Here is a 24,385-nt window from a genome sequence, read left to right as displayed (position 1 = left end):
CGTTGGAAGTGATTCATCATAAATGATCACCCCGTCCGTGCGTGTCATGTTTATTCTTATACCATTATACTGACTTTGTACCAGTTTTTCTTCTATGGAATTTCTTTTTGGCTTCTCGAATGACTTGGTCCCACTTCCCCAGTGAACACCAAAAGTCAAAGACATGGTGATTTTTTTAATAAGGTGTCTCATGGAAAGTAGAGAATTTAATCATAGCACACATCATTTTCCTTGTCAATGATTTGCTTTATAAGACAAGAAAGGGATGGAAATACTTTTTTTTTAGAAGAACATTTGTTTTGACTCTTGGTCTCTTCTGAACTTCAAACAGCCTTTTAAGCTCCCTGTGCTATAAAGGACACAAATGGAAAAGTAACAGACCTAGGGCTCAATGTATTTAATTTGACAAAGCGTGTTTCCAGTTAAAGAAAATGCAAAAAAGAACCCAAAGTTCCAAAATTGCACAATCTCTATTTCCAACCTTTGATTGACTTATATGTCTTTTTTTTCCCTCTAACACCTTCTTTCTCTGTGTCTCTCTCAGCCCCCGCAGTCTCCCTAGACTCCCTCCCTCTCACCTGTTTATCTGTTCTGCTTCTCTTCTCTCTCTTATGTCTCTGTTTCCATCTGTTCCTACCTCTGCATGTGTATGGACCTGTCTGTCTCTCTTGACTCTTTGTCTCTGTTGCTCTCTCTCACCATAATACTGCCAGGGAACTGGAAAGCACTCAAACTTTATTTGCCTTTTTTCACAGCATTCATTTTGTTTTCAATATTTGCTTCTATAAATCAAAAGATGAATAGCAAGATTTTACTAGTATCAGGACAAGTTTGTCCCTGTGACAAGATAAAACAATGAGATGAAGGTCACATCTCTGCTTATGTCTCAAGTAGTCATGTCAGTTGCAATCACTGAGGATTGTTTTTATATACACTCACATGATTGTATCTGCCATACTCAAGACAGAGTAGAGCAAGTTAAGAACTTAAATTCACCACAGAATTGAAGGGTACATTTAGAAATTTGTCATCAGTGTCTTGGGTCATACAAATACTATAGCTTTTTGTTGAGGAACACAAGGTGCTTAAACACATACTAAGTCAACTTCTAACCTGTTACATGGCTCATGTTCGATCCTCCCAACATTTTTCTAATGAAGAAAATGGTGTTCGGGGAGAAATGATTCCATGACAAAGCAAATATCAGAATGAAGCCAACAATAGGCCCGGGGCTAGAAAACTATTTTCTTCCAAAATCAGGTACGAGTCTAATTGTGATAACTACACCGAGCAACAACATCTACTAAGAAGTCCCACATCACAGAGTGTGTAGGACCTCGGAAAAATTAAGGCTCCTGGGCTTTAATTTATTATTTTTTGCAAGAGTCTACTGAATCCTCAGTGTTTACAGCTCTTATTCACCAATGAGGTAGAATAAAAGAAGTTGATATTCTTTCCATATTTTCCAAACCACCTAAAATCCTACTGGGGACCATGAGATAAAAACATCTACCTAGTGCCAAGACTTCTTAAGTTTTTTCCTAACAATAACTTTTATTCATGTTTAAAAAATGGCAAAATTGAAAAAAAAAAGGAATTTCAGGTGGGGAAACCCAAAGTGATAACATTAAAACAGAAATGAGAATTTCACAAGCATCTATTGTATACATACAAACTACATCTATCCTCATAACAAACAATACTCCCACTTGAGGAGCTAAACTTACCTGGTTTCCAGAGAGATTTCTATGCCCAAGGGTCTAAATAAACAATGAAACTCTTGAATTTTGACTTGAACTAGACGAAACATTAAAAAGACTCGAAACGTGCTTATCATAAAAATCAGGTGACAAGAGTGCAAACCACCCACGTCACCTAATTTGGGGACAGGCTACCAGCCACTATCCTGTCCGTTTGGATGCGAATTCCTGAATAGGTACAATCATCAGCTTAAATATACTTTCGCAAGAGAAAAGTGAGAGAGGGTTCTAAACACTTGGATTAAACCTGATTTTCATTTTTACCTCCTAGTTATTCTGAGACACACTTCAAAAAGAAAAAAGATAAAGGAACTGTGGACAAGCAGTCACATCTTCATTCTATTTAGCAAAGTGAACCAGTATTACAATCTAAATAAAAACAAGTTAGGAAAACCGGGACGTTATTGGGCAGGGGAGTTGTGAAATTAGCAAATTCTATTTGCTCCAATTCTGCTACTTTTCTCTTCTTCTGAAATTGATTTTAACTGTTTTACATTTTTGTCACATCCTTCACGAAAAAGTTCCCTGAGGTGTAAATGCTGATCACCCAGCAATGCTTACCTTCGTAGTTAAGATTACAGTCCACGTTCACTTCTGCATTCGAGCACTGTACGAAGCATTACATTGAGAGAGAAATAATTCCATCATTTCAACCTGGTGCTTCTGTGAAATGTGGTGCTAGGAAACAGCCGCTGGCCAGTGCGTCTGAACAAATCATACGTCCTGTAATTGCCGCTTAGCTCTAATTACTATTGAGGATAGTGTTTGCAACTTGATTCCAGGGAGAGGGCAGACTGCCTTCTGACGACACTGAACCAAATATATCCTAAAAGGCTGACAATTACTTTCTTTCATGTAATTTTTCTCAGAGCTCTCAGCTACTCAGAAACTACTACTTGGCCAAGGTAAAAATGAAATCGAATTGTCTGACACCCACCTCTCCTGCCTAGCAAAGCAATGCAACTCTCTCAAAATACTTATTTATCATAACAATTTGGAGTTTAAAAACTTTTTTTAAAATAGATTTTATTTCTGTATTTGAGAGAGAGAGACAGAGCAAGAGCAGGAGCAAAGGGTAAGGGGCAGAGGGAGAAGCAGACTCCCTGCTGAGCAAGGGGCGCAGTGTGGACTTGATCCCAGGACCCTAAGATCATGACCTGAGCTGAAGGCAGATGCTTAACCAACTAAGTCATCCAGGCACCCAACAGTTTGGAGTTTTTGGTATTACTTAGACTTAAAGGGATTTTTTTCTTTTTTTCTTTTTTTTAGGTAGGCAACTAAATCTTTATTTTGAAATTGCTTTTTATTTCAAAAAGGAATGTGTTCTCAAAATATGAACTGTGTGTATATTCTGTTAGTCCAGAATAGTTTATTTGCATACCATTAGGCCTGAAGAATTTCTTTCTTTCCTTTCTTACGCATTTTTTGGTTTTAAATAAAGATTCACAGCAGGTGACAATTTGAGGTTGATAACATTAACAGGGATGTTTATGCTTTTCAATACCAAAAACCTAATTTTTCAGTCATTTGGGAGGATTATCATGGTGAAATGAGCTTGGACCCAAAATGATACATCATGTACTCATACATCTAATCTCACTTTGCATCTAGTGGCATCTGATCATGTGATCATAATAAGGCTTCTGATATATCCATGTTGCACAGTGTGGCTATGACTGATTGGCTGTTTCCCTTATGCTAGGCTGATGGTCACTGATGAGTTAGCTTAGTGAGCATTTGACTGAATGAAAGAAACTTGAAATGGCTGATGTTTTAAATGTCAGAAAGGATTTTGGACCTTTGGTTGTGCAACTTAGCACATTTGCCAACCACAGCCAACACTTTAGTGACGTACAGAGCATATTGCGCTCACCCAAATTCAGAGATTTGATATATCTGCTTATGTCAGATTTGCATGGTAACTATCAGGGACAGGTAAACCTAAGGGAATAATTAGATGCAGCAATCAAAATGGTAATTACCATACCAGCTCTTAGAACTGTGCATATGTCAGGCCCCATGATCTCGGTTGTTACGAATAATAACAAAATAGCGCTCAAAATGGAACTGTGGCATGCTAGCTCTATACTTATTTTCCCCCAAATAGCAATTGTGCACTTCTGGCTCACATAATATTTAATTCATGATTAGAATAAACTCGTATTGGGCACCTGGGTGGCTCAGTTGGTTAAGCATCAGATTCTTGATTCCTGCTCAGGTCATGGTATCAGGGTCTTGAGATCAAGCCCCACATAGGGCTCCACACAGGGAGTGGAGCCTGCTTAAGATTCTCTCTCCCTCTGCCCTTACCACCGCCACCCCCAATTAAAATAAACTTATAGTCATTGCTGTGGTTTTCACTTTTAATTTTTATTTCATTTTTTAAAATCTATACCTAAATTTAAAAATCTAGACCTCAGAAAACTTTGTGTTCAGTAGGGATTATGCTATTACTTTCTTTGAAGTATTTTTCTTTCAAAGGAGCTAGGCAAATTACTCCATTCTTTTTTTGCATGCCTGATTCCTGGAGTATTTTCCAGACCATATCCAGGCCTGGCATACTAGGCTATCCTCAAACTCCCAAACCTTTTATTTGTACCTCCCACAGGTCCTTCATTTAGTTCGGTGGTATACAAAGTGTGGTACCCAGAAGCATCTGCATCATCTACTAACTTGTTAGTGAAGCAAATTCCCAAGCTCCATCCCGGACCGCAGAATTATAAACTCTGGGAGTGGGACCGAGAAGTCTGTGTTTTAACCAACCCTCCAAGTGATTGGAAACACACTGATGGTTGAGGACTACTGGCCCATGGTGCATGTATGTACCAAGAGTGGTAGAAGAATGTGATAAAGAACGTTTAAGCTTCTATGAGGGAAACCATGGGAGAGCATAAGTCCTAGCAGAGAGGTTGCATTTAAGTGGTCATTAAAGGGGTGGCAAGAGACTGAATGAATCTGAAGGAGGCATCAGCCATCCCTCACCTGGCTAACCCGGCACGTGTGCCCTTGAGTTAATGCAGCCCCACCAATTCCAAGACCTTACTCTATAAGTTACCATCTTTCTTCAGTCAGTTCATTCTTAAAGAAAACAAAGAAAACTTCCCTGATTTTGTTAGTTTCTTAGTCTATAAACTACTCTGTATTTTCCTTTAATTCCTTTTAGCATAGCCTACACTTCCTTGCTCAGCTTTTTTACTATCACTTCATAAATCTGGCTTCTGATTTCTCCATCTTAATAAAACTACAGTTTTGAAGTCCTTTATCAGTCCTTGGCCTCTGTATCATTGGAAGAATTTGAATTTATTCCATGTCTAAATACCTTTTCTCCAAGCTCAGCTTTTGTATTTCTGAACAACTGCTGGACTCCTCTCACCTGTATAATCCCTTTGGCATCTCAACTTCAACTTGTACAAAATGCAACTGGTCATCCCAGCCCACCTCCCAACCCTAGAAGGGACATTCCTCTTCTTGTGGTCTTTATTTTGCTGCCTGGTACCACTAGTTTTCTGGTTATATAGACTCTAAAATTTGAATCTGCATTTGACCTTTCCCCCTTCCTTGCCCCTGAACCAAGTTAGTCACCTTTATGACATTTTTCATCTCCTTAACCTTTTCATACCCACTACTGTTACCTTCACTTAGGTCCTCATTAGCTGTTCACTAGCATAATTCTTTATTCACTATATTCCCCCCTGTGGTTAAATGAATCTTGAGGATAGCTTGAATCAATCACTTTCCTGTTCAAATATCTTCCATTTGCTCACCTTAGTGAGATACAGGCTCTGAAATCCCATACCATACACCTGTCCAATCCCATACTGTACATCTGTTCAATCTCATATCGTACACCTGTTCAAATCTCTACTCTGCTACTTACCAGCTGGGCAGCATTCAATGATTTAATTGACTTGTTAAGCCCATTTTCTCAGCTGACAAGTAGGAATAAACACACTTATGAGGAGACCAGAAGGAACTAATGCATGTAAATTCTTACTAAAGTGCACAGAATGCTGAAGGATTTAGTATATGATAAGCAATAGTATCTCCATCACCAAAACCATCGCCATAGAATACAATCCCAAAATCTCGGTTCAGCATCCATCACAGTTCTTAAACTTAACTGAAAATCCTTTAAGATGTGCTAAACTGAACTATTTCCCAGGGATGAGGACAAAATGCTTTTCTTTCTGACTCTGGCTTCTTAGGCAGTGCCTTACACCTAGTGGTCACTCTAGAAATTTTACTACACAAAGCACTGGTTGGTTCTTATACATACACACTTTATATTATTTTATTTATTTATTTTTTTAGTTCTATCACCTTGCTTACACTTCCTAGGATGCCCTTGCCTTTCTGTCTCCTTTCAAATTCTATCTTCAAGTGGCATTTTAAATGCCATCTCTTCCAGGCAGCCTTTCCATTTCCATCAGAAGAAAGTATCTTGCTCTCTTTTGAACCTGCGATACGTTTCACTAGTAAGTCTTTTACAGTATTTAAGACATTCTATTGTGTATCTGTCTTTTCCCCCCAAGAAGCTATAAGCTCTTCTGAGTTAGAGAACACACTGACTTGCTGCTTTTGCCTAGTGACTTGCCCAGAGAAAGCACTGAACAAATGTATTGAATGAATGAATGAGTGAATGAAGGAAAGAGAATAGCATCTACACTCTCACATGAACTGTGCTATGGCATACTACCTGATGAAAGGCTTTCTTTTCCATTGATAATTATGATGGTCTTCAAAGAGGAAACATGATGAGAAATATAGAAACAAGTTTTAAGGGCCCCTTATAAAGGGGATGTTTTCTTTAAACCTTGGGTTTAAAGTTATTCTAGAACTCGGAAGCATGTTCCACATAAATAAAGTCATAAACATTCATTGAATTCCTTGGATTGTGCTCAAAAGCTTAATTAACCCATAGGACAGGTGTTGTGGCGGAACACTACACTAGTAAGAGCACCTCAATGCCAACATGACTACAAGGGGGCATGAAAAGGGTCGATATTCTAGGAGTGTTTATGAAGTGTTCAATCTTCCTTATAAAACATCAAACCATGAATTTTGTTTTCTTCTTCATATTTTAAGATATACTCTAAAAGCCGTAACCAGAAGCCAATTTTCTTGTATATTAGAATGATTACTTTTCATTGCCAGGATGAATGTGCTCTGGTTAAAGAACGAATTTAATTGTCGCTTATATTGTTAAGTTTAGAAAATGAAAATCTTCTATCAAGTTGTTCGTATGTTTAAATTTTCAGAAATCAGAAATTATTTTCTTTTTTAGTTACAATTCTAATTTTCAACTCCTTTGTCTTCATTTTGGATTAATTTTAAATTTACTGGGTGGCCCCTGATACTCTAGCTTCATCTCCTCTACCCACATCCCCTGACAAATACATAATAGCCTGTTAACAAACTTTTAATTACATTCGTTAGGGGAGTCTGTTATTTTAAAGTAACTCTTCAGTGAGTAAATAATCCCTTTTTAATGGAAAAATGATTGCCTTTCCAATTATCTGAATTGCAATTTTGGATTTTCACAAATTTACTTAAGGCAGGCAAGCCTATAAACAAGAAATTATCAATGAAAAAGATATATTTTCACTGTTACTTTTGTTCCCACAGTACTGAGCTAGACATCATGACAAACTGAAAGCAGGGGTCTTTGGTCCTTGAGAAGGTGACTATTTGGAGAACAAAAAGAATATATCTGAAACACTTAGAGACTAGAATACAAAGACACGCACAATTTAGTGTGAATTACAGGCCCAGAGAGAGAAGTAGTACAGGAGAGAACATAACCTCAGAAGGGCAGGGATCTTTCTTTTGTTCACTAGCGTATCCTAAATACTTCGAACTGTGCCTTAGGATATGAGCTCAAAAAACAATTGCTCCACCTAAAGGAAAGAGAAGTGAGTTAGAACGGCTGGAGAAGTTTCACTGTGAAGGCAGGACTTAAGACCTTAAAATATGGGATTCCTTGGTTTTTCCTTTTGCTTACCACCTACATCCAGACTATGACCAAATCCTGTCTGTACTCCAGCATAAATTGCAAGTCTTTCTGCTTCTCTCCACGTCACTGCCACTTTCTAGTCCAAGCCATCAACGTCCATCTGGGCTACAGTTAATGGCTCTGAATGGATCTCCCTGGGAGTGTTTATGTTCCCCTATACTTGGTCTCCACATAGCAGCCAAACTGTTTAAAAATACAAATCTTACGTGTTACTCCTAGGCATAATGGCTTCCCACCACGCTCTGAATAAAATCCATCTTCTTACCATGGCCTACAGTTGCCACATGATTAAGTCTCTGCTTACTTCCAAAACCTCACCTTGCATCACCTCCACTTGCTGACCCCTCCCTCTTCCAAGACCTAAGTTTCTTTTCTTTTTCTTGAACATATCAAATTCATTCTTATCTCAAAGGTTTTGTCTTTGCTATTCCCTCAGTGTGGAACTCTCAACCCTAAATTCAGTTGAGTCTCAGCTGAGATCTTTAACAAGGCTTTTCCTCTATTATGTGGTTCTATTTTATTTACTCCATTCACTTATTTGTCTCTAAAATTATCTTGTTTTATTTACTTGTTCCCTGTCTCCTTTGACTACAATGTAGTCTCCATGACAGCAACAGCTGTATTCTAGGTGCTTTATTCCCAGCTTCTAGAACAATGCTAGGCCTCTGACAGGCACGCAATACAGATTTTGAATGAATGAACGGCTTTATTTCCCCAGCCTTTTCAGGTATGAAGACACTTTTCACACATGGAATGATTTGAAGGGCTCATTACATATTATTATTCTTTTCTTTCCCATGAGTATTCACTGATTATACACGACGCTCTTATGAAGTCAGGGACATTTAAAATAAAGATATCATTATCACAATAGGGCTGACATACATTTGGCACGGGTATGATATGTGAAATATGGTATTTATTCAATCTACCAAATATGTGGTGCACATTTCCATTTACGGGGACATGAGGATCCTTTGGCCACAGATGTTATGGGATCACTGACTCATAGGCAGACAATATAAGAGAACAGAGGGATGGAAGCCATCCTAGTTAGTGCTTTCTCAATACAGAAGTAAAAACAAACTCAGGTGAAGCCTTATCCTAAACTAAGGATAAACAGTCTTGTTTTTTGAACCCCCTCACCTCGACTGTAGAGCTTACTGGTCATTTTCGCAGGTTTGTATACCAACGGCTAACACATTACATTTGTTTATACCAACACTGTTCTTTTTTTTTTTAATAATTTTTTTTATTTGCTTATTATAGTCACAGAGAGAGAGAGAGAGAGAGAGGCACAGAGACACAGGCAGAGGGAGAAGCAGGCTCCATGCACCGGGAGCCCGATGTGGGATTCGATCCCGGGTCTCCAGGATCGCACCCTGGGCCAAAGGCAGGCGCCAAACCGCTGCGCCACCCAGGGATCCCTACCAACACTGTTCTAAGCACTTTATGCCTATATTAATTTACTCAATCTTGCAAATTAACACAGTCAGGGAGGAACTTACTATTACCTGCATGTTGTAGATATGAAAACAGGGCACATGAAAATTAAGTATTTTGCTCAAGATCACAAAGCCGGTAAGTGGCAGAGCTGGCAGGCAAAGCCACACTGTCCAGCTCTAGGGTCCATACTTTAACCACTCTGCTGGGCTGCCTTCCTGATATAAAAAGAAGGCACTGCCCTCGCGTTAGGTGGAGAATGTCTTGCATCATACATAGCACATAAGAAAAATTACGTATCAAATGTCGGCTACTTCTAAATATGCATGGTTCCCCCCTAAAGACTTCCAAGCAGTGGTGTTCTCTTTATGCCATATAAAGGTCTGAAATGCCTAGCAGCAAGTGACTTCATGAAGCAAGTTCTGTATCATGTGGGAAATCATGAGGATAATCTAAATCAAATACCAAATCTCACTGTGCCTTTAGTATCACGGTGAAAACAGCACGCTCTCCAGGACACACTGTGAAGTCTGAGGTGATAAGATAGCATATCTTAAAATGACTTGAAACCAAAAATGGATTTGTGGTTGTTATTCCCAACTCACCAAGAATGTTCTATTTTGACAGGTCAGAACATGGGGATACAGACCTCACCTTAATATATAAGGTCTTAAAGTATACAAACCTCAGTGATTTCTGCACAGTATCTGGCCAGGCTATTTATGAAGCAAGTTCAATGTTAGCTTACAGAACCAAGACGGAACTCCAGCAAGACTCTGGCTGTACTGCCATTCACACAAGGCCCTCATTTATTCCCCTCCATAATATCCCCCCCTTTTAAAAGAGATTAATTAGCTACCTTGCAAAATATGAATGAATCAAGGAGGAGTCGAGTCTACTGGGCAGAGCACATGTTATGCAACATGACCCTTATGTAATAAATCTTTTGGAAAGCAGGTCTTCTTTCCCAGTGGGACCTGTCTTCACTTTTCTCATGTGAGACTTGGCAAATGGGACATTAGGAGTTTGACAGGCCACTTCTCTGCTCCTCAGCTGACAACTATTTTACACAGATGTCAGCTGAAACCCTTACTGGGGCACGTAGGGGATCAGAACTTCTGACTCCCATCCAGTGCAGAGAATCCCTCCTCCCTCGGATCTCTGCCTGCCCCCACCCCATCGCACCGGCAGCCCAGCGCTCCTGCAAGGCCGCCCAGCGCCAGGGAGAGGCACTGGCAAGGGGAAGGGATTGGCCGTCAACGTGAAGCTGGCTTCAGGTGTTCCTTTGTAAGAAGTTCACTCAGGAAGACAAATCTCCGGATTTCTGTGATTATTCTTTTATAAAGATTTGGGAGCTTGAGAAAAGATGTGAAGGAATTTAGGGCTTTTTCTGATGGTGTGATAGTTTTAGAGTCAGACTCCAGAATCAGGTTTTGCTTGTACTATTTGTTAACTAGCGATGTCACTTTGGGGAATTTCTATCTGACCCTCAGTTTTCTCATCAGAAATACCTGCCTTTTTTTAGGTTTGCAAGGGAAAGAACATCATAACACATAAAAATGCTTACTTAGTGCAGTGGCTGGCGCCGAGTATGCCTTCAATAAATGTTACTTCTCTCTTTGTTTCTCTAAAACTGAAAAGGCCCAGGTGCTTGGAAGTCGGCTTTTAGAAATGCCTCCAATATCCTCAGCACATCCCACTTTCATTGGCTTTGTTTTTGTTTTGGCTTTACATTTTTGTTTTGGGTTCTTAAAATCCATGGACTCCCTCCTCCAAGAATTCTATGCAATATTTGCAACCATGCTCATTTTGGGGAAAGAGGAGTCAGATTTAATCAATTCTCAAAGGATTCTATGACTCACAGAAAAGTTGTAGGCAAAGTGAATACCTTTTTGTAAATCAAACTTGACTTTTAATGTATTAGAAGAACCAGTAAGCAAAGGAACCCTACGATGAGTCTTTCTGTAAAGCAAATATATATATATACTTGTTTCCTAAACTGCATGTTCAATCCAGAGTTTTTTAGTTTTTACAAAAGATTTAAGATTTTCAATATCAGGTTTGCTTAAACTAGAACTTCAGTGACATTATATGCATAGTAGTAACTTCCATTAATGATTTACAATGTAGACTGGGGTCAAGTTCAGGTTTAGTGTAAACTGAAAAAGAAGAATTCCAAAAGTCCCTACTCTTAACTGGACTTATCCTCTGCTCCAAAGACCTCATTTTATGGATGAAGAAACTGAGGTTCTTAGGGGTTACATGACTTGCCCAAGGTCATTGCAATAGTCACAGACAATAAGACATAACAGCTCTAAAAATAATGACAGTGATTATGATGATGATGACAGCACTATGATCTGTTAAGCATTTACTTGAGCTAAGCCTTTTAAAGGCTTTAACCTCATGTACTTTAGCTACAACCCTAGAGGAAGATTTTATTACCTCCACTCATCAGATGAAACACTCTGCCCAGGGCTCCACAGCCAGTAAATGGACAACTCAGAACTTAAACTGACTCACAATTCAGAACCTGTTTTGGCTTGAAAGACTCTGATTTTAGGCTGCTTCCTGGAATACAAGAGAACAGAGAGTCACATGGTCTCGAAGGAGAAATGAGAGGTTAGTCAGGAAAAATGTATCTACAACCTTCGGATTTTTAAAAAATACGGTATTAGATAGTCCTTGACAATGCTATACCCTCACAGATAGACACCTGTAGTATACCAGGAGTATAAGCTCCCAATATACTCAGATCAACTGCTTGCAATATCACCCTTAGGCACAACTGTCTATGACCAGGCCTCTCCCCAGGCTGCAGGCCAAGGGGATTGGTCCCCATGGAGTCTATGCTCTCCTCCCCCACATTCTAAGCCACATTTTGGGTATCTGGGATTTCATATGTTCATTCCCAAATGGCTCTAGAACTACTGCCAGGTCCTACATAGGTCTCTTTTCTAGATCTCTGACCCTTGAGGCAGATAATACCCATGTGGGACCAGCATGGCTATTTTTAGGGAATGTAGATGGAGCTTGGCAGCCAGGATTGGGTGTCCATACTCCTGCAGTATGGGACTGGACCAGGGGAAAAAAAAAAAAAAAAGAGGCTGGGACAGGGGCCGCTCTGTGCTTCCATGATCTGGCACAAACTTTGATGTGTCTGGGAATTCTAAAATAATACATGGCCTTCTCAGGTTTTTATGAACATATATTTGTAAAGTATGTATTTGTCAAAGTATAGGAAATATACTTTACCTAGCATGTTAGTGGCTTGATTTTAAACCAGAATAGTTTGTAATAGATATATATGGGCATCAATTTTTTTCCTTGTCTCAGGCCTCACATATTGTGGGACAGGACAAGACAGGCCTGCTGCTTTTCCGTTTCCCAGCACTGTTCTTTCTCAGCTTTCTTGGTCTCTAGAGCCCTTGGTATGGCTCCATATCTGCTTTGATTTCTACTTTCCTCCCTCTACTTCTACTGATGACTTGGTATGAACTCCATCTTTGTAAACATCATCTGACATTTAATGTGGGCTGATTATAAGCCACTAGGTATTATATATATAACCATGGACAAGAAACCCTCAGTCCCTGCCCTCATGGAGCTAACTGCCTGTGAAAGCTCCTTTTGAAAATAAAGGCATTTAAAATACAGCATGACAAGTGTGATGACAGAGTAGTATTGGCTATGCTAAGGGGATGTAACTCTTTCACAGGTGTCCAGTAAGGTTTCCTTGAAAAAGTAAGGTCCAAACAGGAAACCTAGAATAGGATTTACCTAGGCAAAAGGTAGGAATGGGGTAGGAGAAGAGGAGGAGCTGGTTCCTTGTTTGTTTTAAGTAAAGGGGATTACACATAAGGCCAGGCCTACAGCCAGAGCAAGCGTCATACCCTGACCTGAAAGAATTTCACCACTGACTGAAGTATTTCTCTAGGGTGAGAAATGTTCCTAGAGAGGTAAACTGGAACAACACCAATATAGGTCTTATAAGTCATGTTAATGTGTTCAGACTCGACCCAAAGGTGATGGGGAGTCAAAGGCAGATTTTAAAAAGAGCATGACACGATGAGACTTCTATGTTAGGAGCATCAGTGGTTGAAATGCAGATTATGTGTATGTGCCAGAGGAGCTGCTAGGGAAGAGGTCGGTGGGAACAAGCAGGGCTGAAGGTGCTAAGAAGTTCAAGTAGGAGACATTATACCAACCCAGGTGGGAGACAATTTTACCATAAATCGCAAGTTAGGCTATAGTGAGAAGACTGAGGAAAGAGGCAGAATCAATAGGGCATGATCCCTGATTAGATGTGAGGCTAACATCCAGTGGACTAAAGTGAAGCTCCCAGCCTGGGTAGATGGAGGGATCAATCACAGAGAAGAATGCAGAGGGAGGTGAAAGCTTGAAGGGAAATTTGGTTTCTGAGTGTTGACCTCAGCACCACTCCAAGTCACAGTTCTTGATTTTTACCTTTTAATACCACACACTGAGACTGAGTCCAGGGCCTAAGTTTTAGACTTTGGAGGTCGCCTCCTCCCACTGTGTCTCACTTGTTTTCTCCGATTAAGAAGGGGGGGGGGGGGACAAGCAACAGCCAGGAGAACGGAAATTCTTAGATGACACTCTCACTTATGATTCCCCTGTTAAAGATCATCATTTGTTTTAAATACTTTGCTTTCATAAAAATTACCAGGATTATTCATTCAATAAATGAAAATGTTTCTGAATTTTCAGTTATGTTTGATATTACAGCAAGGATTCAGATTTAGTCAATATGTCAAGATTTTGCTCTCAAATTTTTTTTAAAGATTTATTTATTTATTTATGATAGACATAGAGTGGGGTTGGGGGGGAGGCAGAGACACAGGCAGAAGGAGAAGCAGGCTCCATGCCGGGAGCCCGACGTGGGACTCGATCCCAGGACTCCAGGATCGCGCCTTGGGCCAAAGGCAGGCGCTAAACCGCTGGGCCACCCAGGGATCCCCCTTGCTCTCAAATATTTAAAGTTAACCTAATAAATGCTGATCCTTTAAAGATGAAGAAAGTTACTTAGAGAATGGCTAAGACCTATCCCTCCCTAACAAATCTTTGCAGACTTTACACATGCATTTCATAGTACATCTATTACAGAAATTAATATTTATCCACATGAGTTACAGTCTTTTCTCAATCTCCTAGAATTTCATATGGGCTATTAATGCCAGAAGAAAAATTTTAAGGAATAGCACTTAATTTTGGATAAAAGGAATAATGCAATTTTATTTTTTTATTTTGCCAGACTAAACATAAACTAATATTCTAACAATCCTTTATGAAGTTAGTAGCTCTCAGGAAAAGGGAAAAACAAAAACAAAAAACAAGCAAAAAAACCCCTAAAGGATGGGTTCAGTTTTTTGAAAACAAACTTTTCAAAGCTAAATGTATCTTCTTCTGCTCAATATTGATGAACATCATCTGCATTATTTATTAGCCATATCATATGCAGTACACTTAGATCTTTTTTAAAAAAAGTCTAAAATTTAGGTGAAAAGCCAAATTTAAGAAAGTTACTTTGGAACTTCTTAACAATTGTGCTATGTGAATTTTTAAAGTTAAAGAAATAGAAATCAATACTATAAGGAGAAAAAGAAAAATGGATGAGAAAGCTTTCAAGGGCCCTATCAATATTTTAAGCAACTGTAGAGGAAAAAGTCAAGTTGTTGCAGCAGCACTACTGACGTTATTCACATCTAATGCCTATGTGGCTTCCGATAAATATCTTTACTTCTTTATATCTTAATTTTTCATAAATAGAAGAGAGAATCAAAACAAACTCACCAAAAGGCCATGGAAAATAAAGTATATGATGAGTTTTGACATGCACTTGATAAAAAAAATAGCATTATTAGACCCATCTTATTTTATCTTTACACAGACCTGTATTCCTGTGAACCAAAAGGAACGATTTTTAAAATCATTTCTTCATTGTAATGATCTTTAAGATTGATAACAAAATCTTTCCCCAGGAGAAATGGGAAAATGTAAATTAACACAATGAGAATGCTTCGATAAGTACCACTCGTGTCTACATTAAGAGGTTTGAATCCTGTACATAAACTTCATTTTACAGTGGGTAAACCTATCTACACTCCCATCTATTCAGGGAACAACAGAACCGCATCATCTGTGGATAAAATACAGATCTGAACTGATATGAATCAGACAGGTAGCATCATCCTTATTCAAAGCGCTGTACAATAAAATAGACTTTTCTGTTTATTCTTCTCAAAACTGTTAGGAGTTCACTTAATACAACAAAGTAGAAAGTCCATGGAAGAAGAATCTAAATTATTTCTGTTTGGCTCTGAGCAAGGTATTTTATCTATTACATCCTGAACAAGGAGGGTGAACTAAAAAATATCCCTGAGTGAACAATGGTAAAATTGGCTGAGTAACCCTGAAAATAATGACTATTGAAACACTCGCATTATAGTCAAATTACTTGTAGCTCTTTGCAGGAGAAGACTATTAAAAGCCACGAAGCCCATAAACAAACTGGATGGAAGTGATGCTAAAAGAAGCTAATCTAATGGGATACTTGCACACGGAGGAAATGACACTCTTCACATGGCATAAACCATTAACCTAAGAACAGAAACAATGGTGGGCTACCATCTTCCTGTGGTTCAGGAGAGTTGGGTGAGAGGAGGACTGTGACTGTAGGGCTGGCAGGTTAAAGAGGCCAGGCTAATGAGAGAGAAGTGGGCTTGCTTGCCGTTTCCTTTGTTCTCAGCGCCCTTCCTTCTGGAACTCTCTTTAGCCCTGCCTCCTGGGATATGTCTCTCCAGGCCCCCCTCTGGCCTCTCCTATCAGGTTGCTCTGTCCCTGCAAAGCCTGTTCTTCCTCTTAGGTGTATGTCATTGTTCAGGTTTTAGCAGTGGCTTTCTGCTGGTGGTCCTCTCCACCTTCTCCCCAGATGACCCCTGTCTCTCAGGGCGCTGTCTCTGCTAAAGTCTGCCACTCGGAGCCCCAGCCTCTGCCCCAAGCCTCAGGTATGCATATCCAGTTGCCAACTGGATCCCCCGTAAGCGTGTCTAGAACCAAACTTATTTGGCCTGAAAGATTTTACTCTGAAATGTGGGAGAATGAAGTTACTCATTCTAAAGGAATATTCTGAGATAATAAAAGATATATTTAGAAGAGGAAGAGAGCCAGTGCCAAGGAGTGAGAAAGAACATTAACCATATTTCTTATAAATCTTCAGTGTACAAGAATTACATATTTTAACAATATTTTTAACCATCTGAGTACAAATTAAATTTAATATTATTTGAACACCAGGTTCGAATGAAGGGTGGCCCTTTGTTCTGTTGGATTTGTTTTCACCCCTCACCAAATGTTAAAAGCAGATTGAGAGACAGAAGTAGAAATGCTGTTTATTTAGAATTCTCCTTGGCCTCTACGCATTGCTCCTTTCCCGTGCAAAGCGGAGAAGCTTTCAAAGGCCACTCAGAGTGAGGCTCCACGTGGGAGCTGATGCCGCCCCCTCTTCACTGCAAAATGCTCGACTTAGAGGAAGAATACTGGAAAAAGAAAGAAAAAAAAGGGAAAGCAAAAGGGAAGAACAAACTGTTAACACATTTCTCTTTCTTCCCAAATTTGTGTGTGAAGAATAAGTGGTAATTAATTATGCCAAAATGTTTTGGTGTTATCAAAATTTTTTAAAGAGTGGGGTGCTCATGTTTTTAGATTATGTTCCCACCTAATGCTAATAACAATACCCATAGGATATTTGAAAAATTTGAAGTTCTAGAGGATTAGAATTTCTCCACGGGTTCATTTTTAAAGCAAAAATTGAAAGAAATTTAAATTCTAAAATGACTTCAGAAACACTTGAACTTGATCCTCCCCCTAGACAACTCTTCTCCTCATATTCTTTAAATTAAATGATGGCAACCACCATAACACATGCCTCCTCCCTCTCCTTTTCTTCTCACAACCACAACAGCCACACAAACACCAGGTCCTACAGGTTTAAGTGTCCAATATGTCTCAGATTCTCACTCTGACTGACCACTGCCCTACTTCAGATCCTCATCTTTTCCCATCATTATTGGTTTCCTTTATTCCACTTCTATTCTCCTTGGATCCAACTCTCAGACTGCTGTTAGGACAATTTATCAAAAATTCAAATTAACTCTGCTTAAATCCCTTTTTTCGTTCTATTTCATTCCATCTACGCATAAAATATCTACTGAGGACCAGGACCCGTGTGTCAGATCAATGTACGATGTTGGGAATGTGGCATGAAAGAGACCGACAGGGTCTCCATGCCCACAGAGCTTTGCCTTCACTATCAAATTTACATTAATATGGTTTACATGGCCCTCCAAGATGTTAGACCCCTAACTACCATCCGAGTTTCATTTCTCACCATCCCTGTCTCAAATACTACATCAGCAACACACATCTGTTTATAGTTCCCTGTATACTTCATACTCTTCCTATTTTTCTCCTACTGACCCTTTTCTCTCCACTCTCGCTTTATCTGCCTCTTACCATGCATTCTCTAAAAGAGAAAGTCTCTCTCTGACCAACTCAGACTGGGTGAAGTATTCCTCTGCTGTGGTCCTATATAATACCTACATTCCATATCACCATACCTATTACATTGTAAATACCTGTATACACATATGAACACAACTCATTTTAGGTACAGCTAGTTCTAGACAAACATTTATTCAACAACTACCAAACTCAAACATAATGGCTCATATATTCTATAATAAATTTAGAAAAAAAAATTAGAGGCAAAGAGGTGGATATTAATAGAGTTATAATTCAGGGAAGAGGGCAGGAGGCAGGAGGTGTTTGGATCCCAGTTCTAATTCCACATCCATGATGGGTTTTAAAAACTCAGGCAGTTCAATAAATATAGAGCAAATTCAACTGACTGTCTTGTTCTAGTAATCTCTGCTGCACTAGTGTGTTTGCCTTCCTGATTGAGGTATTAATAATTAAGTGTGTTGTGATAAAGTCAGTCCTTTTGCTAGAGGAGAGGGTTTGAGGAAAAACTTAACAGATGGCTTCAAGCATTCTTCATATGAGAATAAAGAACCCAGGAGAAAATCGTGGAAGTAGAGAGTAGTCATTACCTGCAAATACCCCAATTATGACATGGAAAAGTCCTATACCATTGGGCTACTACTGTAAAAACTAAGACTTTCTTTGAGCCCTTCAGAACACTCCATGAGACAAAAAGCAGGGTACCCAGGCCCAGTTGGACTGAAGGGATCTTGTTTTTTGAGGACAATATTAGTGGGGAAGTAAGCCAAAGCTGCCTCCTCAGATGAGATCTTGGAATAATTTATTTTTTCCACTTTAAGCTGCTTCTAGTTCTAATTAGAGCAGATAATATGAAGTTGATTATATATCAGACACAAAATCTCATAGTGAAACATAAAGTTTCTCTAATAACCAGTGCCCAAAGTGTCCATAAATATAGACCTTTTACATCTGTAAGACCATTTACTATAATTCTCTAATTATACAGAGCTGGTATCTACTTTAAATAGAAACTTTGCCTGTGTATGTCAGTATATTTCTAGTAGAAATTGTGGCAACTAGACCTGTGCTGTTTTATAATTACTGATCTTGAGGGAAAAAAAAATCAGGTTAATGTAAGGGTTTATACAAACCTTGTAAGTTGTATAACTTCTCATTAGAAAAAAAACTATAATTGATTTTTAACAAAATTTTAGATAACTATTTTTCAGTGACCTTAGTAAATGAGTAAGATGAATGCTAGTTATGTCCACAGTAAGGAAAATAATGAATAAAATAATTGCTTTGTGGTCTGTACTGTCTTTGTTAGAAACAAAAAACATAAAACAAAAAGAAGAACCCTAAACAACAAAAACAAACACACACACCAAACTACTCGTGGCTATGAATATTAGTGTGCTTGGATTTCTGTAAGTTTCCTCAGACTGGTATATTTAATTCTCGTAATGTTTGTAAACTGACAGATGTCCATTTTTCATATTAATAAATTATTAATTTTTTTCTGCTTTGGCAATTACTCATTATTTAATTACATACTTATGTGGTGTTACCATTGGCTAGACACCGTAGACATTACTTTCCTTACTAGTGACTCTACCCTGAATATGGGATGTGTGTGTGTATGTGTGTGTGCATATGTGTGTCTGTGCATGTATCCATATATGCCAAGAGATTCTTCATACATGTTTATGTGTTGCACATTTCAGTACTATAGATTCACTCATTAGCTTAAATCCATTTATGCATTCATTCAAGTTATTTCTCTTTTTTTTTTTCATTCAAGTTATTTCTTAATCATCTACCATGAGCCAGGCCCTGTGTTTATCATGAGGGAGACGTGGTCCCTGCTCTCCAGAATCGAACAGAGAAAACAAAATGAACATATGGGACAAAGGCAAGAATGAGTTATACATACAGAATAATGTGTAACTCTTCTTTCTGAGTACATACTACAACTTAAACCAAATCTTAAGACTATAATAAGTATACACAAAGTAAGCTGTTATAGTAAGTATAGTCATCTTGCCTTCTCAAATCAAAATCATCAGAGGGTATGTGTGGGTATCTTGCCCATATGAGTAGTCACACTGACACCATCTATGAAGCATAGAAAGAAAATGATTTTATGTTATTTTACACCTTATTTATCTATATATTCATAATTGCTCTGCCCAGATGCTGAGAACTATTTAGGATCAACTCAAGTCATTAGTATTATTAATTCCCAATCAAGACAGGCCAGAATTTACTAACTCATGCACCTAATGGGAAGCATTCCTTTTACCCTTCAGTCACTAGACTGTGTTCCTGAAGCCTGAAAGTCATATTGGGCCTTCACTGTTTGTTCAGCTGATCACAAATCAGAGGAAATGGCATTTACATTGGTAGTAGACTTTGCTCCAAAGTATTTTTAACTCCAGGTTTGGTGTAGTTTCTTCTATCTGAGAAAAGTTCATTTGATCTCCTGCATGAAACTAATCAGAACTAATTATCTGAATAGGAATATTCCCATACTCATATACCCGCAAAAATGTACACCTATTAAATCTAGAAATGTATGAAATTCTCTAATTAGTTACTTCATATGAGAATGAGGACTAGTGTGCACAACAAATTAAGGTATGTTTTATTAATTTATCCTGACATACACATTAGATGACCCGACAAATCTGGGTTCATTAGGAGAGAACCTCCTAGTCATTCATTACGGTTGACAGCCTATGTAACAATGACCTCTTATGTTAGGCTTTTAGAATCAGACTAATAGAAAAATATTTATTTTGGTAGAGATTAAGTCCTGCATAATGTGGAGAACAACTGCAAATAATTGGACTTTTCTGTAGAGCAAATTTCAAGCAGTTAAATCTTTGCTTTTTTTTCATGTTCCTTTGATCACAATTATGAGCATATTATTGGCTTACTGGTGTGAAATGGAAAACAAGAATTCCAAACTCAGTTAACTTTATTAATGAGCACTAAATGACCTCATGCCAAAGCCAGATAAAAAAATTGTATTGGCTTACTTAAAGTATAACTGGTAGAGTTTAAAATATCTGCTACTTGACCAGGCAAGAATAAATATACACACACAGAGACAGATATTCAGGTGACAATTAAGGTGCTCATGTCTCATATGATGAATTTTATAATACTTAAAAACATGTAAAGTGTCCTGAGATCAGTCAGTAGTGTACATAATTTTGAATATTTTATCAAGTCCAATAAAATGTATAAATTTGGTTTCACAGTTAAACTCAATGCAATAGGATTTGATATGTCCTTAGAAATAATAACCAACAATTTTTAACAATTTTCTGTGCAGTAAGTGTTATGCTGATTTCTATGCACTACATAATTTAATTTTCATTAGAATCCTATGAGGTGGACTCTATTATTTCCATGTCACAGAGAAGATTGAGAAATTTTAGTGAGTTAAGTAACTTGCCCACTTGCTGTTAATAAGTGACAGAACTTGGATTGAAACCAAACTTTAGTGACTCCAGAGCCAAATTCCAGCTCATATATGGTGCTCTGTGAATTAGAAATTGGAAGGCCTGGAATAGAGTCTCAGTGTCAATCAATTATTAGCCCTGAGCCCTTAGGGAAATTACTAAACTTCTCCAAACTTCAATTTTCTAATGTATAAAGTAGAGCCAATAACATATCCCAACCATTCCTTCAGAGCTGCCATGAGGATTCAAGACATAATGTAAGCAAGGAAACTGTAGAGCACTCTACAAATATCACTTCATTATATTGTAATATCTTAACATTTTGCAACTCCCAAGGCATTATGTAGGGCTAAATAATGACATTAGACCAAATACCTCCTTAGAGTAAGAAACTTTAGGAAGCTATCAGAGCAATCTCCCACCATAGGAAATTTTATGGAGGTTGCCCAGGGTGGCACAGGATAATCAGAAAAAAAGTCACCCTTTGTGGATGCCATGATAAATGAAAGGGAGGTCAGTGCTAAGGACTGAATGTTTTTATTCTCCCAAAATTCATATGTCGGCACCCTAACCCCAATGTAAAAATAGATTGGAGATTGGGTCTGATACTTAGAGTGCTAGTTAAATGAGGTCAAAAGGGTGGGGCCCTAATCCAAGACGGCTAATACCCTATAAGAAGGGGAAGAGAGTGGCCCCTGCCCGGGTGGCTCAGTCAACTGGGCATCTGCCTTTGGCTCAGGTCATGATCTCAGGGTCCTAGGATCAAGCTCCAAGTCGGGCTCTCTGCTCAGTGGGGAGTCTGCTTCTGTCTCTCCCTTTGCCCTTCTCCCCACTGATGCTCTTTCTTTTTTTCTCTCTCTCTCAAATAAATAAATAAATAAAATCTTAAAAAAAAAAAGAAGAAGAAGAAGAAGGGGAAGAGATACCAGAATACTCCCTCTGCCATGTAAGGACACAGAAAGAAGGCAACTACTTGCAAACCAGGAAGCCAGTTCCCACCGAAAACTTGATATTGGACTTCATGGTCTCCAGAACTGTGAGAAATAAATATTTACTCTTTCAGTGACCTGGTCTATGGTATTTTCCTATGGCCGCTCAAGCCAGCTAATACAACCAATATTGTGCTCACCCCTCATGCTACCAACACTACCAGAAGGCAGAACCACCTGAACCCCGGCCAGCTGTCAGCTGGAGGACAGCGTGGTCTGCTAGATTACATGAGAGGCTGACCCTCTGCAGTTAGGACCCATGGAATGTAAGAATGTTCTAGGCAAGCTTAGCGTGAATGGAGCTCAGAATAAACTGCTTTGCCTAGAACAAAACTGTTCAAGTTTAGCAGATCACAGTAAATATCCTCAGGAAAACAACCAAACCGATGGAAAAAAATGAAAAAAAAAAAAAAAAAAAAAAGCTCTGAAGATGCAGCCCCATGTCTGTAAACATAAATTATTGCCAAAAGCTGAAAACTGAATCCGTGAAAAGAGTGGAAAAGTCCTGATTAAGAAAATTACAGCCAAGCAAACAAAAGAATTTCTACGTTAAAAATAAGCGGTATAGTGCACTCCGGATCTTTCCTTTTTCACAAGAAGAGCACAGCTACTTCTTCATTAATCTACCGGAGTTTCCTCAGCTAGGAGGGTGGTGGGCTGAAGTCATTACATACAGAAACAAGTACAAATGGAAATATTACTCCTGCAGCTTCTTTTTCCTTGGGATGATAGAAACCTTATGTCTTGGGAGTTGTGTTTTAATTTGCAAGAAGATAGGCAAGTTTTCAAGTCAAAACTGAGCTTCTGGGCAGCCCTAGGTGGCTCAGGGGTTGAGCATCTGCCTTCGGCCCAGGGCATGACCCTGGAGACCCTGGGGTCAAGTTCCACGTCGGGCTCCCCGCAGGGAGCCTGTTTCTCCCTCTGCCTGTGTCCCTGCCTCTCTCTGTGTGTCTCATGAATAAATAAATTAAATCTTAAAAAACAAAAACTGAGCATCCCAGGAAGACCTGTCCTAAAATCTGAGTAATGCAAAGCAGAGTTGATACCATGTTTCTACTCACCCTCTCCTTTTACACTAATCACCTTCCAGATGATTTGGTTCTAGAGGAACATTTATTCCATGGGAGGCACTATTCCCGGGGCTTATGGCAGCCTCTGCTAGTTTTCCTGCCAATCTCCAGGATACCAGGAGTTATCAGTGTAGCAGAAGCTTAAATGCTCAGATAGGGAGGGCATTTCCCGACTTCCCTTGCAGCTATAGGCGGGACCACGTGACTAAGTTCTGGCCAATGAGGTGTGAGTGGAAGTGAGAACTTCCGGGTCATTCGGTTAGAAGGAAAGGTGTGCTTCCGGTAGCTTTCCTTCCCTCTGGTGGCCTGGAGTGTGGAAGTGGTGGTGAGTTGGGCGTGCAAAACCAAAAAAACAAAAACAAACAAACAAACAAAAAAACGAAAACACACGCAGACCAGAGGTGGCTAAGCAGCAAGACAGAGGAGCCCCGCCTGCCCAGGAGCTGTTAAACCGTTTCTGGATTGTTAGGTGAGACCGTAGCAAGCTTTTGTGTCTTGGGAAAGCCACTGCATTCTTTTTTTTTTTTTTTTTTTTTTTTAAAGCCACTGCATTCTTGAGCCCTTGTTTCAGTAAATCTATTCTGCACGGTCACTGAGGCATTACTGTCCCAGTCTTACTGGGGAATCGAGGTTTAGGAGGTTAAAGAACTTTCTTACAGTCACAGGCAGGTGCTTACAGGTAGGGCTGGGATTTTAATCAAGTGTCTCCCCCATTAGGTCTCTTTTATAGGAATAGAAAATCACTAATTTATAGAAAATCAGTATCATGCGGCTTTCTGATCCCTCACGAGTTAATCTGATAGGATTGATTATAAAGAGGCTCCAGTTTCCTTGAATTAGAAGCAGTGCTACAAGCCCCTATATTTCTTCTTCTTTCTTCTTCTTCTTCTTCTTCTTCTTCTTCTTCTTCTTCTTCTTCTTCTTCTTCTTCTTCTTCTTTTCAGGATTTTTTTTTTATTGATTCATGAGAGACACAGAGAGGAGAGAGAGACGCAGAGACACAGGCAGAGGGAGAAGCAGGCTCCATGCAGGGAGCCTGACATGGGACTCGACCCCGGGTCTCCAGGGTCATGCCCTGGGCTGAAGGCAGGCGCTCAACCGCTGAGCCACCCGGGCG

At 39.1% G+C, this 24,385-nt stretch overlaps 1 protein-coding gene across 6 annotated transcripts in view; it reads right to left on the bottom strand.

The window, feature by feature from the left end:
* ZNF385B (zinc finger protein 385B) overlaps nucleotides 1–24,385 on the bottom strand; it is a 368,556-nt gene that overhangs the window by 93,252 nt on the left and 250,919 nt on the right. The window contains exon 1 of one of the 6 annotated variants that reach the window (XM_055308557.1): nucleotides 2,322–2,485. The exons of the other annotated variants lie outside the window; for them this stretch is intronic. The gene's annotated coding sequence lies outside the window, so the exon portion shown is untranslated. Of the gene's footprint in view, nucleotides 1–2,321; nucleotides 2,486–24,385 lie in introns of those variants that run through there. 6 annotated transcript variants of the gene reach the window in all.

Source organism: Nyctereutes procyonoides, unplaced genomic scaffold (assembly GCF_905146905.1).
Source record: "Nyctereutes procyonoides isolate TBG_1078 unplaced genomic scaffold, NYPRO_anot_genome, whole genome shotgun sequence".
NCBI lineage: Eukaryota > Metazoa > Chordata > Mammalia > Carnivora > Canidae > Nyctereutes > Nyctereutes procyonoides.
The sequence above is the reverse complement of the archived record's forward strand: the minus strand, read 5'-3'. Positions and strand labels throughout refer to the sequence as shown.